The sequence below is a fragment of the Rousettus aegyptiacus genome, unplaced genomic scaffold, assembly GCF_014176215.1.
Source record: "Rousettus aegyptiacus isolate mRouAeg1 unplaced genomic scaffold, mRouAeg1.p scaffold_m13_p_2, whole genome shotgun sequence".
NCBI lineage: Eukaryota > Metazoa > Chordata > Mammalia > Chiroptera > Pteropodidae > Rousettus > Rousettus aegyptiacus.
The window spans coordinates 36,719,590-36,736,519 of record NW_023416295.1 but is presented as its reverse complement, the minus strand read 5'-3'; the positions used below and the strand labels follow the sequence as shown (position 1 = coordinate 36,736,519).

Here is a 16,930-nt window from a genome sequence, read left to right as displayed (position 1 = left end):
TGGTATATGTGTATTTTAATATGTTAACTACTTTATATTTAGAATCATTTATTGGTTTAAAAAAGCTCAAAATAGAATTGAAACATATTCAATCCTTGTGAGTCATAATTAAATATTAAATGTATTACCTACTTTCTAAGGTTTTTTTTTCTATACACAACTTTTATTGCATTTTTAAAATATAACAAGTCTGAGGAATCATCTGACATCTTGGTGATTCTGTAGCTAGACAACTTTGACCTTATTCATTAGTCTACTAAACTGTTCCTTTTTCAGAAACGGGCACCATTCGAAAAATTTTGATGTCCTTGTTTTTAACTCTTGTGGCTTGTTGAATCAAAGCAGCTGAATTCGATGCAAGTTCAATGTCATTTCCTTCAAGAATTAACTCATCTTTCTGGGCACGAGATACTGAACAAGCAACACTTGACCTCATTTGAACCCCTCAGATGTATTTTTCACTCAAAGAACTTCAGATTTCAACAAGAGAACCATTCTCCTAAATAACGACTTTTATGGGGAAGTGAGCATACACAGACCTCATCTTGTAACAGAAGCCAGTGTAACACCCTTGGATAGTGCTTTGTACCCGACTACAGATAGTGCGAACAGTAGCCAGTTTCCTTCTATTTCTTCACCACTTACCAACCTGGAGCCTCTTCTTTTTCTTTCCAAGGAGGCTGAGTCCTACAGTCATTTGATTGAAGTCCCTCCACAGGGTGCCTCTGGGGCCCTTCACAGTCACTGTGTGTCCCTTCAGAGTGATGTCCACATTTGCTGGAATGTTGACAGTCTGATCACAGAGAATGGTCTTCAGCCTCACAGTAGATGTAGCAAAGAATGCAGTACTTCCTACGTTTTTAGCCGAGATTCATGGTTAACTTTCAGAAGATCTGTAAACTCCTTGAACTTTTAATCAAAACTATTGTGTATCTGTGCACACATATATTTTTCTAAGAAAAAGTCATTAGTTTATCAGCTTGTAAAAAGTATCTACAACCCAGAAAAGATCAAGGGTGTTGCATTATCTGTCCTGAATATTCAATGTAAATTTAAAAAAATAAATAAATATAAATCATTAATGCAATTATTCCCAGAGTTAGCATGAAATAGACTAAACAGGTTCCCCCCCCCCCCCGGGAATGGAATTACTGAAATATTCAGTGTTAAAAACAAATAGTAAGCCCATAGCAACATGAAAATAGAGAGTTTTTCATGAATCCAATAACCCAAGAGAAGAGAAATATGACTATAAGTTGAAGATGATGAAATTCATTTAAAGTGGTGTTCTCCAGTGGAAAGAGCCTCATTAAAAATGAATTTAATTTCACAATATTTCATGCAATTTCTTTTGGAATTAGCTTTTTCTCCTCAGTTTAGCTAATGTTGTGCTAATATGTTAAATAACCTATATCATCTGAAAGATATTTATGAGTGAAATTTTTGGTGATGATTAACTAGGCAGAGATTTTCCTTTATCATATTATTAAAATAAGCAAATAAAATTATGCTTTTTTTTAGATATTGACAGATGTTTTTGGTTGCCAGGTATGTTATAGGATGCACACTTACATTTGAATTTCAGGTAAATGATGAATGATTTACAGTATAACTATGTTTCAAATATTGCTTGGGACATATTTATACTAAAATGTTATTTGCTGTTTACCTAAAATTAAAATTTAACTATGTATGCTCTGTTTTTAGTTGCTAAATTTAATATTTAATATATGCATATTAAATGCTAAAAATTGTTTCAGAGGCAATAGAAAATAACTTTTCTGTTTATTGCATTAAATCTTAAAATGGGCAGTATAAGGAAGAAATTCCTTTGAGAGTTATTATTCTCTTATCAAAGCATGAAGAGTAAATGCTTTTTCTCTGTCACAATAGCAGATTAATATATACCCAGTAAAGAAAAAGTCAAACAAATTTAAATTTTAAAGAAAGATGTATTATTATGTTTGGTAAAGGAAGGGTTCAAATATTACATTTCATAGGACTCTATCTTTTCCATTGTAAAATGATACTCTTAATAAATAAATACATTTCGTGATTGGAGTTGTTCTGTTAAAAAATGTTTATAGGTAGAATATAACAAATGATGAATGAAATGTTGGAACCCTATAACATTGATAAATTTGGATTTACCATGTTTATATTTAAATTAGTAACCAGAGACCTGTTCTAATGTAGAGCAAGGGAGGAAAAGTAGATGGGAGGAGAGCACTTGAAAATTGAGGAAGAGAGGATAAATGAGCCAAAGAAAATCTTGGAGGTGAAAGGGTAAGGGAGAAGAAAAAGTAGATTTGAAGAATAGCAAAGACTTAAATTAGCAAATTGGATTGAGAATGTTCTTTTTGGAAGAAAAAATATATAATTCATAGAGTTTCTCAAGGTTGAAGAGCTAGTTGAGAAAGGCAGGCAGAAGAGTGAGATGGGATTGAGGGATGGTATTCATGCAAATTCCAGATGGGTTATGTAGGAAAGCAACACAATGAGCAATTGCAAATCATAGGGTTGAGGATGTAGGTATTGTGAGGTGAGTTTTTTGAGTGAGTAATGTGATGAGCTTAATGTATCATACATACACCGTATTAGTTGTTAGAAATAGTTCAGTAAGAGTACATGATTTCTATGGCCAATTAGTGTTCGCTATGTGTATATACCAAATAAAAATTTTTATTGGATAATAGAATATGAGGCTTGTCTAAATTGCATGCTTGGCTCATCCTCTTGTACCTCATTTGGGCCAAAGAAGGTGTGAGGAATATTCACTCATTTACGAAGTTATTGTTTGTAGAAGAGGAACACTCTCTTGTGACCCCAAATCATCACATAGCACATGAAATGAAAAAAAAAGTTAATACATGTTCGTTGAATAAATTAATGAAAGGACACCCAGAGATGTTCATAAATATTGCACTAAAGCAGCTTTATTTCATAAATAAATAGCTTGCTCCTATACTTAAGAATAGAAGTTTAATCTGCTTTAGTCAGTAAGGAAAATTAGTTTTCTAAAAAGGAAAGCAAAAGCCTCTGCTCCCTGAATATCAATTTCAATATTCTGTGTCAACATATATTAATTGAGATTCAGTATGGAAACCAAATATATTTTTAATAATTTATAGCAAGAGCATTATCCCAAATCAAACTTAAATAGTAAAAATGCTAATCTTTTTTATATTCTATGTTTAATGAAACTTTTAAAAAATAAAGTACTGATATGTTTTAAAAGACAACAAAATAGGCATATAAGAACCTATGCTGAGGTAATTATTAAAAACATACAAATCATTTAAAGACTTGAAGAACATGTACCCTTCTACTCAGATTCCCAGAGTTATTTAGCAGATTAAAACTCAGCTAGTTATAACACATGTCCTTTTAAATTAGCTTTTTAAAAAGACATTTTTATTATTTTTAGAAGCTATCTTTATTAGGAATGCCTCATTTCTACTTTAATTCCTTTATGCCTAAAACACTTACACGGAAAAAGCAAATTAAGACACAGGAAGATATAATTTCATGCTTTCTAAATGGAGAAATTTTTAAGAAGTCTGACAATATCAAATGCTGGAGGATGTGTGTAGATCAAAATTGCTGTTGAGTCAAAATTTGTTCAACTATTCAAAACAATTGAGCACTATGTTGTAAAAATATCTTTGGACTCATTTCTAGAAAAAACCTTTGTACAAGTACACCATAAGGTAAGCGCAAGAACAGAAGCAAACCTGATAAAGTTAATTTAAAAATTGTATTTTTGCAAAATGAAACACTCATAAAATGAAGGAACTATAGTATTATGGAAATGGTGGTGTGCCACCGGATTCTCCCCTTCAGTACTGAGGCACTCATTCTTCCAACTGCCAGGAGTGACCCCAATAGGTGATAGCTGAACCCCTCCTAGGGAATCATCCTTAATCAAAGATGGCTGTCTCCACAGGGACAGCCTACATCTAAGAGGCTATGAATTTCTGGCCACCCTCGTTCAATTTGGGACTTTTCTGAAGGATCACCCTAGCTTCAGAGCTTCCCCTGGATTTGGCCAAGTTTTCCCTTGCAACTGCATTGGAGTTCAGTATCTCCCTTACTTAATTCTTTTCCTACCCCTTGTGAGTGTGGTTCCTGAGAGTACTTCCCAATTACTCACTTTCACACAAATTTTTTTCAGAGTCTACTTCCTAGGAACTTTAACTATGAATATTTTATATATTTTTTTCATATCACCCTAATAAACATAATTTAATATATGCAGTAAAGAAAGTTCTTTTAACTTTTCAAGTAAGTTTTTATTAGGAAAAAAATTTTTGAGAATATATTCTATATTAAAAATGTGCCTGAAAAAACCAATTACCTAATAACTGTGTTCAAAGTGATATGTGTCTCATCATAACATTTGACCACACTTGATTTACTGAGGAGTTGAGTAGTTAATCTTGACAATGGTAGGAAGTGCCCAGGGAGCAGAGACTCCTTCAATATTACTGTAATTTCTACAAAGTGTTTCCTCTTTGATATTGTGTACTTCTTTGTGATAGTTTCAGACCATTCCTTCCTCTAGGAATAATGACTAGAATTACCACTTATTCAAATCTTCAGGAGAAAATTTCTAAATAATATTCTTTGGTTATTTAATAAATGCTATTTCATGTGAGAAAGTCAGCTTTATTCATAAAATAACTTTAGCCTCTGTTTATGTGTTAGTTTAACCTTTAGTTGGGTTTCATGTTGTAATGATCTACTTATTTCTGCTTTCACCCTTGACCAAATTCTAACCTTAGATTAGACTTGTTTGTTTATTCTTTCTTAGAATCTACCAGTGAATGAAAACATAGCATTATTTAATCCTCTTTCAAATGTCAAAGTTTAATGGGGGTTACACACTGGTGATAAACTCATTTGGGAAATGAAACTGATTATGAAATTGTGTCACAACTTTTTTTAGGCTAATGCCTTTTAAATAACTCAAAGTGAGAGTTTTAAAACTGAATCGTGTAGATCCATTTTGAACTTTGTTTATGAGAGGGTAGAATAATCTGGTTCTGTAAGCCAGGGATTGTGTAACTTTAGTCCCTGTTTGTCTCATTTATAGAATAAGAAAATTGAACTACATGACTTTCATGGATGCTGCAAGGCTCTGTGATTTCTATGATTTGCCTCTTTCTGCTCATGAGTGTGACTCCAATATGTACAGGCAAAAACAGGTCAAAGATATAGTCTCGTGTCTAGGACACTGTGAGCTACTAATAAATAAATATGTGAAGGGTCCTTAGAAAATAAATATTGTAAGTTAACTCTCTATGTGAACTTGTTCTTCCTTCTGCTTGGAATTCCTTTCCCCATTTCTTCATATGCCAGGCTCCTCATCACTTTTTTTCAGATCAAATGTCACTTCCTCTTTGTTGTTCTTTTTGACTACCTGTCCCAGTGGAAAATACTTTATAAAGGTCTAGCTTATCCCCTAAGAAATAGGTTTGTAAAACTTCTCTACAAGAGTTATTTGGAAAAAGTAATATAATGGCCCTATTAATTATAAACACATTATTTAAATATTAATGAGTTAAATAATGTGCTGAAAGGAATTGAGTATCCAGATTTAATAAGTTTAATTGATTAAAAAAGTTCTTTAATATTAAGCAATGATTACAGATATTGATTTTACTCCTTGAAATGTGCTGATTCAAAGGACTTAAATGTGGAAAGCATTTGATTATTAAATACTGTCTTTTAAAAAATGTAAAAAGAATTGATTCAATTATTATTATTATTATTATTATTATTATTATTATTTTGGTCAAGGATACAGGATCCATGAAAAAGGACTAACATGTCAGCTAAAGCCCTATTAAAGTAATAAATTTACCCTTGTAAAACTGGGGCAGTCATGTGATAGAGTTAGGATCCTTTAGACTGTGAGTTTTCTTATTTTTTGATGATCTTGACAGTTTTGAGGAGTGCTGGCCAGAAATTTTGTAGAATGTCTCTCAATTTGGGTTTGTCTGGTGTTTTTCTCATAGTTAGACTGGTTTTGTACTTTAGGGAGAATGACCACAGAAGTAAAATGTGATTTTCAGATGATAGAGTTTTGCTTTCTGTTCATCATTATGGGAAATTGTTCTGTGTAATTATCTGAAATTATGTTATACAGATTACAGATTATTGATAGAAAAAGTTTTGTTTATAAATTTATTTATTCATTTAATATCTAACTCCAAACAAAATAGATCAGATCCATGAATGAAAGTATTTTTCTCTCTGGTCCATCATTCTGTTCCAACAGTCTTGAAGAGTGTGGGGTATCTAGGATTGTGAAAGTGTGATGAACAATTGTTGAGTGAGTGAATAAATGAGCAAACGTATCCTGTATATGGGAAGCTGAATCCCATCTCGGTGCCAGTGGAGTGCTGTAGCTAATGTATTGAGGAACATACTAAGGCGAGGTCTCTGAATATAGGTGTAACATCAAGAACATGTTGCCCTTTGAGATTTAAACTAATAAAAATCAATAAATAGTAGTTGAGATTAGTCATCTACAGGAGCACCCTAATCTAAGAGGAGATCTTAGATTGACAGATTTCATAAATCAAATCAGGAAGATCAGAGCTTACTTAAATCTAGTCATGGGGACCAGTATATATCCTTTGGGAGGTATATCAAGTCAGTATCTAACCAAAACAAGAAAACAGAGGGAACTTAATACTAAAAGTTGGTAAGATGTTAGCAGTTTCAAAAGCAAAAATAAAGAGGTAAAAATTAGGAAAAGCAGGATGGTGCTGCTCCCTAAAACTGGAGAGACAACAGGGAAAACACTACCCATAATCGGTAGCCCATGATCGCTGTGTCGCTGAGGCTGTTACTCCTGGAGCTGAGCTGCCTGTGCAGGAGCCCAGGGAACTGCACTTGCCTGCTGTTTCTGCTTCTACTTCCACTGTATTCGCTGCTAAAGGCACTCTCAGAGCTGGAGAAAAAGGCCTCTTCTTTTTTCCACCTTTCAGTCTTCTGTCAATGCCTCCATTGATAGCAAATGACTACCAGTAGTCATACCTGCAAAGGGAGTCTAGGCAATGTATTTATAGGCTTTCTATGCCAGCAATAGAAAGAAGGCTTGGTTGAGAGACACCAGTTACAATGAGCACGTGAGGAATGACTGAACTATAACTGAGATTTTACGCAGTCATAAAGTCAGTAAAATTTTTTATTGAAAACCTATTATGAAGATGGTATATAAAATATAAATGAGATGTTGTTCTAAATGTTTGGGAAACCCAAAATGTATAAGATGTAAGCCCTGGCAACTATAGGAGTTACTACAGTGGGAAGAGACACATTCATAACTTAAAATATTATGATAGTAACAAATATCCTGCTAGGAAAATAAACAAAGTAGTAAGTCAGGACAAAGAAAATCATTGACTTTAACTGGGGAAACCTCTGCTTAAAAGGGTTGAGCTATGTAACTGCGTTGACTTGGTTCAAATTCTGCTTTTGCTATTTCCTTTCTATATGACCTTAGGCAAAATTTTCAATCCCTTGTGCTTCACTCTCCTCTTCTATAAAATAAAAATAATGATGAAAATAACAGCATAATAGATTATGAAAATATAATGGAGCCATTCATATGAACCTGAAAGTAAAGTATTATAACAGTCCAGGGGCAAAATAAGGGCCTGTAAATATTTGTTTCTTATAAATGTTCTGATTATGAGTTTAAAAAAGAGTTGAGTATTTCCAATGATTTGTGTGCTTCTATAATGGCCTGTGAACACAGTGCTTTGATTATTAAACACAAGTATTCTACATCCTCAGGCAAGTATACCCTAATCGTAGAAAATCAAATTTTACAAATCAAGAATCCAAATTTGGCACCCAATAGAAATTTTATTTTTAGATTTGTGATTTTGTTTTTACACAAAATCTTAAGCATGCTAAAAATCTAAACCTGGTTGCTCTCACTGCATCTAATATTTGAGATATTCCATGTGTTCGCTGAAGACAATAAAGTTGCTTCTACAGTGTTCCTTTGTATGTTATGAAGTCATTGAAATTTAAATATATATGAGTTCTTAAAGATCGCATTGTCCGACTTTACTCTCCACAGCTAAAGCTCAGAAAGATGAAGGAGCATGTTTAAACCTAGGTATTAGTAAAGTTAAGAATAAATGAGGTATTTCAATTGTTATAACTGTGGGTCTTCTACTTTTTAACTGTCTCACTTATTGCTCATATTTCATTTTTTTTAGATTGAAAATGTTTTCTTTAATTTTTTGCTATGAGGCTTAGTTTTATTAGTAATTTTTCACAACTCTGGTTTATAGAAAGGTGTGAGGTGATATCTCATTGTGGTTTTAATTTGCATTTCTCTGATGATTAGTGACCTTGAGCATCTTTTCATATGTCTATTAGCCATCTGTATATCCTCTTTGGAGAAATATCTATTCAGGTCTTCTGCCTATTTTTAATTAATTAATTAATTAATTACAATTTTTTTTTTTTTTTAGGCGAGGCAACCCTTGGTTTACTGCACAGATTGCAAGGACCTTGTCATCTTACAATCCCTTATTTTTTTATTTTTTATTCCTATAACATCTGATCTTCCTAGGTGATCTACCATCCAACTACTAACCATGCTTGACCCTGCTTAGCTTCCAAGATCAGATGGGATCGAGCTTGTTCAGGGTGGCATGGCCATAGATTCTGCCCATTTTTTAATTGTATTTTTTTGAGGGGGTGTTGATGAGTTCTTTAAATATTTTGAATATTAATCCCTTATCAGATGTATCATAAGTGCATATCTTCTCCCATTTAGGAGGTTCTCTTTTCATTTTGTTGATGGTTTCCTTTGCTGTGCAAAAAATATTAGCTTGATTTAGTCCCATTTGCTTATTTTTTGTTTCCCTTGCCCAAAGAGGTATGTCTAAAAAAATTTATTAGTAGCAATATCAGAGAGATTATCACCTATGTTTTCTTCTAGAATTTTTATGGGTTTGGGTCATACATTTAAGTCTTTAATCCATTTTGAGTCTATTCTTGTATACAGTGTGAGAAGGTGGTCCAGTTTCATTTTTTTGCATGTATCTGTTCAATTTTACCAGCACCATTTATTAAAGAAACTGTCTTTACCCTGTTGTATATTCTTGCCTCTTTTGTCATATGTTAAGTGAGTGTATAAGCACGGATTTGTTTCTGGACTCTCTAGTCTGTTCCATTAATCAATGTATCTGTTTTTATGCAAGCACCATGCTGTTTTGATTACTGTAACCTTATAGTACAGCTTGATATTGGGTAGTGCAATACTCCAACTTTGTTCTTCTTTCTTAAGATTGTTATGGATGTTCGGGGTCTTATGGTTCCATATAAATTTTAGAATTATTCATTCTAGCTCTCTGAAAAATGTCATTGTTATTTTGATAGAGATTTATTGAATCTATAGATTGCTTTGGGTAGCATGGCCATTTTAATGATCATTCTTCCTACCCATGAGCACAGTATATATACTTCTATTTATCTGTATTTTCAATTTCTTTTTTCAGTGACTATAATATTCTGAGAACAGGTCTTTTGCCTCCTTGGTTAATTTGATTCCCAGGTATTTTATTGTTTTTGGTACAATTGTAAATGGGATTGTTTTCTTAATTTCTCTTTCTGAACGTTCATCATTGGTGTATAAAAATGTAACTGACTGCTGAATATTAATTTTGTATTCTGCTGCTTTGCTAAATTCATTGATTAGTTCTGTTTTTTTTTGGTGGAATCTTTAAGATTCTCTCTATATAGTATTGTGTCACCTGCAAATAATGAGAGTTTTACTTCTTTTTTTTTCAATTCAGATACTTTTATTTCTTTTTCTTGTCTGATTGCTATAGCTAGGACTTCAAATATAGTGTTGAACAGGAGTGGTGATAGTAGGCATTCTTGTCTTCCTGATCTTAAGGAAAATGCTTTTAGACTTTCCTCATTAAGTGTGATGTTAGCTGTAGGTTTGTTACATATGACTTTTCTGATGTTGAAGTATCTTCCCTCTATTCCCACTTTGCTGAGAATTTTTATAATAAATGGATGTGAGATTTTGTCAAATGCTTTTTCTGCATCTATTGATATGATCATATGAATTTTTAAATTTTTAACATCATATATCACAGTAGTTGATTTGTAGTATTGTACTTGAAGTTTCTTATAGTCCAAATTTATACCAATATCCCTTTGGCAACTGTCATAAATAGAATTATATATATATATATTTTTCTAACAAATGATCCCGAGTTATATAAATATTATTTATGAATGCAACCTTAAAGAAATTATAACTTAAATGGTATATTTAAAAACAGAAGCACTACATATAGTATATTCACCACTATTAAGCAATTGAAAAATTATGTAAAACAGACAGAAAGTTATACAATTTGAAATTTAAGGGAAAAAAATCACATTATTTTACGTTTAATTTTAAATGCTAATTTTATCTCAGATTTTTAATTTGTCAAGACCATATTTATTCATTCAATCACATTATTAATAATGGAATAAATAAATTATCTTTTTCTTTCTTCTTTGGAAGATTTGGCTATAGGGAAGAAATGAGCCATTTAAATATTTTACATAAAAATATGCTATCATATTCTTTAGTTTTAATGTAAGTATTATCTAGTGTTGCCACTTTCTGTGTTAGTGTTTGGGAACGTGAGGCATAGGATGAAAAAATATATATATGTTATATATCTATCTATAGCTATATATCTATATCTATATCTATATCTATATATTTTTCAAATAATTATAACATGTAAGACCTAAGTGTGCTTGTATGGGCAACATTTTATAATACACTAGTTGATATTTGATCTCAAGTTTATTAACTGAGAAATCAATATAGAAAGGTAAGGTCTTATTTCAGGGCTCCACCCAAAGCTACTGGTGATTATATTTCAAAAGATTTCCTCTGCAGATTTTCCACTGCCTTCACAGGAGCTCTGAAATATTTGGGATGAGACATCGTTTCCTTTATTTACGGGAAGTGTTGCTAAGTTGGGGCCTCTATACTTACCATGACATTTTGCTTCAGAAAAATAGGAGAAAGAAAAATAACCAAGACTTTTGGCAGATGGTTACTGTGTGATCGTGAAAGAGGATTACCTGAAAAGTGGTGTGCTAGGGGAATAGCAAGCATGGAAACAGAATAGTTATGAGGTAATTCTTCTTTCTAAACATTCTGGATAATTTTTAAAATAGGGAAATTTCTAATTTTATTTTAAGTGCTATTATTAAAGTTTTTAAAAAATTATCACACAAAAATGTGAGATTAAATATTAAATTATGACTTTCTATGAATAAGGCTGTGGCTCATTCAACTGAATCTTGATTTCAGCTATTTATGAAAAAGGCCAAGACAGCAAAATCTACATAGCAACAAAGTTAAATTTCTCCCCATTTAAATGCTTTTCTATTTGCCCTTAATTTACATAGAAACATTTCATTGCTTGAGGAAGAACTTCTACACAGAATTTGGCTAATTCTTCCTTCATTTTGTTGTGTACATGTTTTACCAGCTCATATCAACACTACTTAGTTCACATTTTCCTGCTCAGGAAGCCATTTGGGTTTAATTTTGGGGTTTCAAAAAATTATTAGCAATGAAAAAACAAATTGAAAAAATGACAGATTCCTTTTTTTCATCATAAAGGATTAATGTAATTAGAGATGACATTTTAAATAGAAAGTCGACTCATATATTTTACTTTTATAGTAACATAACGTTTATTTTCACTGTAAGTACTAAAATACAAACAAGTGCTAAAAGGAAATATTTAAGCACTTAAACATTTAAATAGATATTTATTTAAACTCTTGAATAAGAGTTCATCCTTGATAGAAAAAAAATGGAATTATCTACATAAGGATAAGACCACAGTTTCTTAAAAACAACTGAAAATAATTATAGTAAAATATAAGTACTTTAAATAAAACCAAATAGATAGAAATATATGAAGACAAAATAAAATTACTTATTGGAAAGACTACTGAATGTGTTTAAATACTCATTTTTTTTAACTTCTACATTATGTTGTCACACAGAAAGTATAAAACAAAATTTAAATCACAAAAACATTAAGACAGAGAAATTATTCTTAACTCAAGAACAAATGAATACTTCTCAGTCATTAGTGTTATGAATGACACATTTGACTAGAGACTAGTTACCTGATAAATTTGAAACATCACTAAAATGTCAGAATTGCCAGTCTCCAGAAATACCATTTACAAGAGAACACAATGACCCACATCAATATGTAAAAATCATTTTAGGTTTTTTTTTCCTAGGAAAATATGAAAATGTTAATTCTTTTTTTCTAGACTATAAAAACAAAACAAAATAAAAAACCCAAAAATACTAAAAGCATTGGACGGAAAGAAAGAATAACAAATTGAAGGAAGGAAGGAAGGAAGGAAGGAAGGAAGGAAGGAAGGAAGGAAGGGAGGGAGGGAGGGAGGGAGGGAGGGAGGGAGGGAGGGAAGGAAGAATTGCAATGAGAGAAGAAAGTAGCAAGTGAGAGAAATACAGGAAAAAATGAGGCAAAGCACTCCAGGGTGTGCAAGATAGAGAGTTTCAAAAGAGAAATTCAGGAGAGAATCAGAACGTAGGAGGAAAAGACAGAGGAAATCTAAGTATTTTAAGATTAGTTTGTGTTATTTATTTGTGCTTTGCACTTCTACAAATAATTTATCTCTGGTTGTATCATTGATTAATACTGTTTATAATAATAAAGATGGTGATGATAAAAGCTAACATTTCAAAGAATTTACTATTTCAAAAATTTGCTAAGTACTCTATATGTATCGTCTCCTGGATACTTGCAATAACTCCATAAGAATTTACAGATGAATAAAATAATATTCAAAAAGATTAGGAAGCTTGTTCTTGGCTACATGGCTAGAAAGGGTTTATAAAGAGACTATACATAACCAATTTCCAACTCCATAATCTGGGTCCTTATTGTTTTTGCCCTGCTGTCTCCCCAAAGGCTCTACAATGAAGAGGGTCCATTATAAAAGGAATAATAAATTTAACCCACTGAGTATTTGGGGGCGGGGGCAGGGATGATGCTGTAGCACTTATGCTTTTAGCTTTGGTTTACAACAGAATTAATAAGAGCCAAATGTTTCCATATCTCTTCTGCAGTATCCCTCAGGTTTACACCATAAGGGATATTTGAGAACAGAAGGAGAGGAAAGACAAAAAGGCATGCAACTTTTATAAAATGAAGAGAGGGGGGGAAAATGGGAGGAAAGGAGAATGGAGGGAGAAAAGAATGATAAGAAAAAAAGAAAAAGGAAAAGAAAATCAAGGCAGAGAAGCCCCAAAAAAGAGACATTGGACATTATGGGAATGTTAATGAATTAGAGTTACTCTCTTTCAAAAAGAAGAGGCTTCAAAACTAAAGTTTGATACCAACCACATAGTTAAGTGAGATAAAAAATGCTTGTGAAATAACGGCTCATACCTTACACATGAATTGGATACTCTTCTAACCCGTATTAACCAGTTTAATATAAATCGATTCTATAAACTAAATTCTATTATATTCCTACTTAACAGATTAGGAAACTGAATCTAAAAAAGGTGAATGATAGCCACTAAAGTCTCACAGCTAAAATTGGTGAAGCTGGAATACGAAACCTGCGTGTTCTTAAGAGTCCATGATCCAAAAGTCTTCATAAAATGTAAAAACACAAATATTAGTTAATGTGAATAAATTTCTTTACTCCCTCCACTCAAGCATACTAGCTTTGAGCAGAGCTAGAATAATTCTTTTCAAATATTAATGTCTACATAAATCACTGACAGACCTTGTTATAATCCAGATTCTGAGTAGTAGACCTAAAGTAGGACCTAATGTTCTGCATATCTGAATCATATTCTATTAAAAATGATTAAAGAAGACAATTTCGGTGATACAAACAAACTTCAAAACTTTACGAAGCAGACTGTCTCTTTAGGAAGAGAACTGCAGAATTTAGGAAGCAGAACTGCAAAATGGGGCAAAAGTCAGAAAGCATTTACAGGGTAAAGAATAAAGAACAAAGAAGAGACAAATATCTGATTGCCTGGGGGCACATAATCAACCTTGCTTGGGGTGAGAAGGAATAAAGAAATAAATATAGAGCCCAGAGCTGACCTGGCTTTGGGGATTGGCTACCTAGATAAATGGCATATCTGGTCAAGCAGAACATTATGGGGGATGGGAGTTCTTTAAGTTTCAGTTTGCTTAGGTGGCAGCCCCAGAGAAGGAGTCGCTCTATCTTGGGCCTAGAAAGTTATTTCAGCAGTTCCCATGTGGTGCTGATGCTGTTGGTCCACGGAAGAGTTCTATAAGTAGCAATGGTTTAAAACTCTACTGTAGACCCCTGAAAGTAGTGGAGGTGGAAGAGATGTGAAATGACAAGGGAGAATGGTAAGAAAGGATTCAAGCACCAGGGTAGAATTAAATGATTGATAATTTATGGACCTTTAGAGATGAGGTAGTCTTAGAGGTCATTACGCTGAATTAATTTTCTTTAAAAATGAGGTCATACTTGAAGGGACCTGTTACTTGGTTACACAGCAGGTCAGTAATAATAGCCTGTGACTCTTTTTGTTCTTGGATCTTCTTTGCTCTGTTTATTAGGCCACAGCAATTCTGATTATCTAGCTTAGCCATTAAGAGGGATTGATCATGCCTATTTTTTTGAAAAAGAAATTTAAGAACCTTGTCTTCTAGCCTTCATTAAAACATATACCTGATCTGAAAACTGGAGTTATAAATGAAAGGGCTTCGCATTAGTCAGGGTTCCCTAGAGAAACAGAACCCACAGGAGATATTGATCTTATCTTTATCTATCTATCTATCTATCTATCTATCTATCTATCTATCTATTTATATCTACCCATCCATCCATATATATGTATGTATATATCTATATCTATCTATCTATATATACACACAAACAGATAGATAGACATATAGATAGATGAACACACACCTGAGAGGTTTGCTGTAAAGAAATGACTCAGGCCATTGTAGATGCTGAGAAGTTCCAAGGTGCACAGTTAGCGAGCTGGAGACCTAGGACTGCAGTGGTGTAAGTTTCGGTCCAAAAGCCAGAATACTTGAGCACCAAAATATGATGTTTCAGTTTGAGTTGAAAATCCAGAAGAAACTGATGTCCTAGCACCAAGCAATCAGGTAGGAGTTTCCTCTCATTCAGGGGATGGTCAGATTTTTGTTCTATTAGGTCTTTCAACTGACTGGATGAGGAATGCCTACATTAGGGGAAGGACTGCTTTACTCAGGCTAGTGATTCAAATGTTAATTTATTCAAAAAAAAAAAAAAAAAAAACAACCCCAAAACATCCTGATAGACACACTTAGAATAATGTTTCACTAAATACCTGGGTACCCCATGGCCGAGTTAAATTGACAATTGACGTATAAAATTAACCATTACAGGCTTTGAAAACTTGACTTAACATATGAGAAATAGTTTGTGTAGAAATACGCCAGTTTTTTAGTCATAATTCAGTTTTAAATGAATCAAGGCTCTAAAAATCCTGAGAAGCCATATGTGTCTTAATTTCATAATTTTAAGTGATAAGCATTAGGAACCCTATTCTTATTCTTCAGGTACCCAACAGGTGGTGCTATGCATTAATTTAATGGTGGTGATGATGATGATGACTAATTACTTCCTTTTGTGAAGAAAAATAATTATATTAATCTTAGTTAAGCAATAAGTTGAAAAGCTGGAAACTATTATCCTTAAGACAGTAGCTATTGAAATCTCAGTTCTTCTAGGTCCAAACTCTTTGACTTTGGGAAAGGTATCTGACCTCTGAACTACAAACATGGAAAATAAATAGGACCTCTCCTTTGTTGTGATGACTAATTGAAATAACACATTAGAAGGTGCCTATCCCAGTGTCTGGCACTTCGTAAAATATCAGTAAATGTTAGTTACTGTTATCATTTATAAATTTTTTTCTAAAATTCTAGTATTATATTTAATATATATGAAATATGCTGCAATTAATATGTTCTACATTAGAATAAAGTTCACATACTAAGTTCTCAACAGATACCAGAGGAAAACATATTAAGTTGGTGTATTCAATAGTAAGACAGATATTTTGAAAAAATTTCTAATGTGTTATGATATTTTAAATGGATATTTGATAACCATCTCTTTAGGAAAATTATTGTTACTATATACTTGGCAGTTAACAAAATTATATTTCTTCTATGTAGATTATTTTATGGTTTACTCTTGCCATTAGTTAATTTCATTCTGTTCATTCCACTTGTGAAGGAAAATCATAATGATAAAGTTTAAAAATAAGAATATGTGATCAGAATAAGTTAGTGTTTGGCATTATTTAACTACGGCTATTCTTACTAAAGAACAGTGAAAATGAAGACTGTCAATTTGTTGAAAAGAATGATCATGTTAAGCTCCTTGTAGATAAAAATTAAAATGTTCAGCCAATAATAAGTTTCTGTTATTCTATTAAACTTATGAGTTAAAAAAACATTGCTAAAGATATTTACTAATGAGAACTGATTCACTCTGGAGTTTTAGTGACTTTCTAATATAGCGTTAGGTTTTGTCAAAATGGCCTAGAACTCTGGAAACATTGAACAATAACTTTTTTTTTTTAATCATTGACATCCTATTATAAAGGAAGTTCTTAAAACACAAAATCGTATTATTTCTGTATCTACTCACTTGACATTTAATAAAAGACATTGCCACTAATCCTTCAGGAAAAGTGCAGAAAAAAATATATATGTCCAAAAGCAGTCATATGGTAGTGGACAGAAAAATGGACTATGAGGCAGGTGTTTCATATTTTAGTCAGCCTAGGCAGCAATCTTACATTTTGACCTTGAATAAA

The 16,930-nt window shown here is 32.5% G+C and overlaps 1 pseudogene; it reads right to left on the bottom strand.

Annotated features, from left to right (window-relative positions):
• Positions 1-256: 256 nt before the first annotated feature.
• LOC107514808 lies at positions 257-15,443 on the bottom strand (annotated as a pseudogene).
• Positions 15,444-16,930: the final 1,487 nt, after the last annotated feature.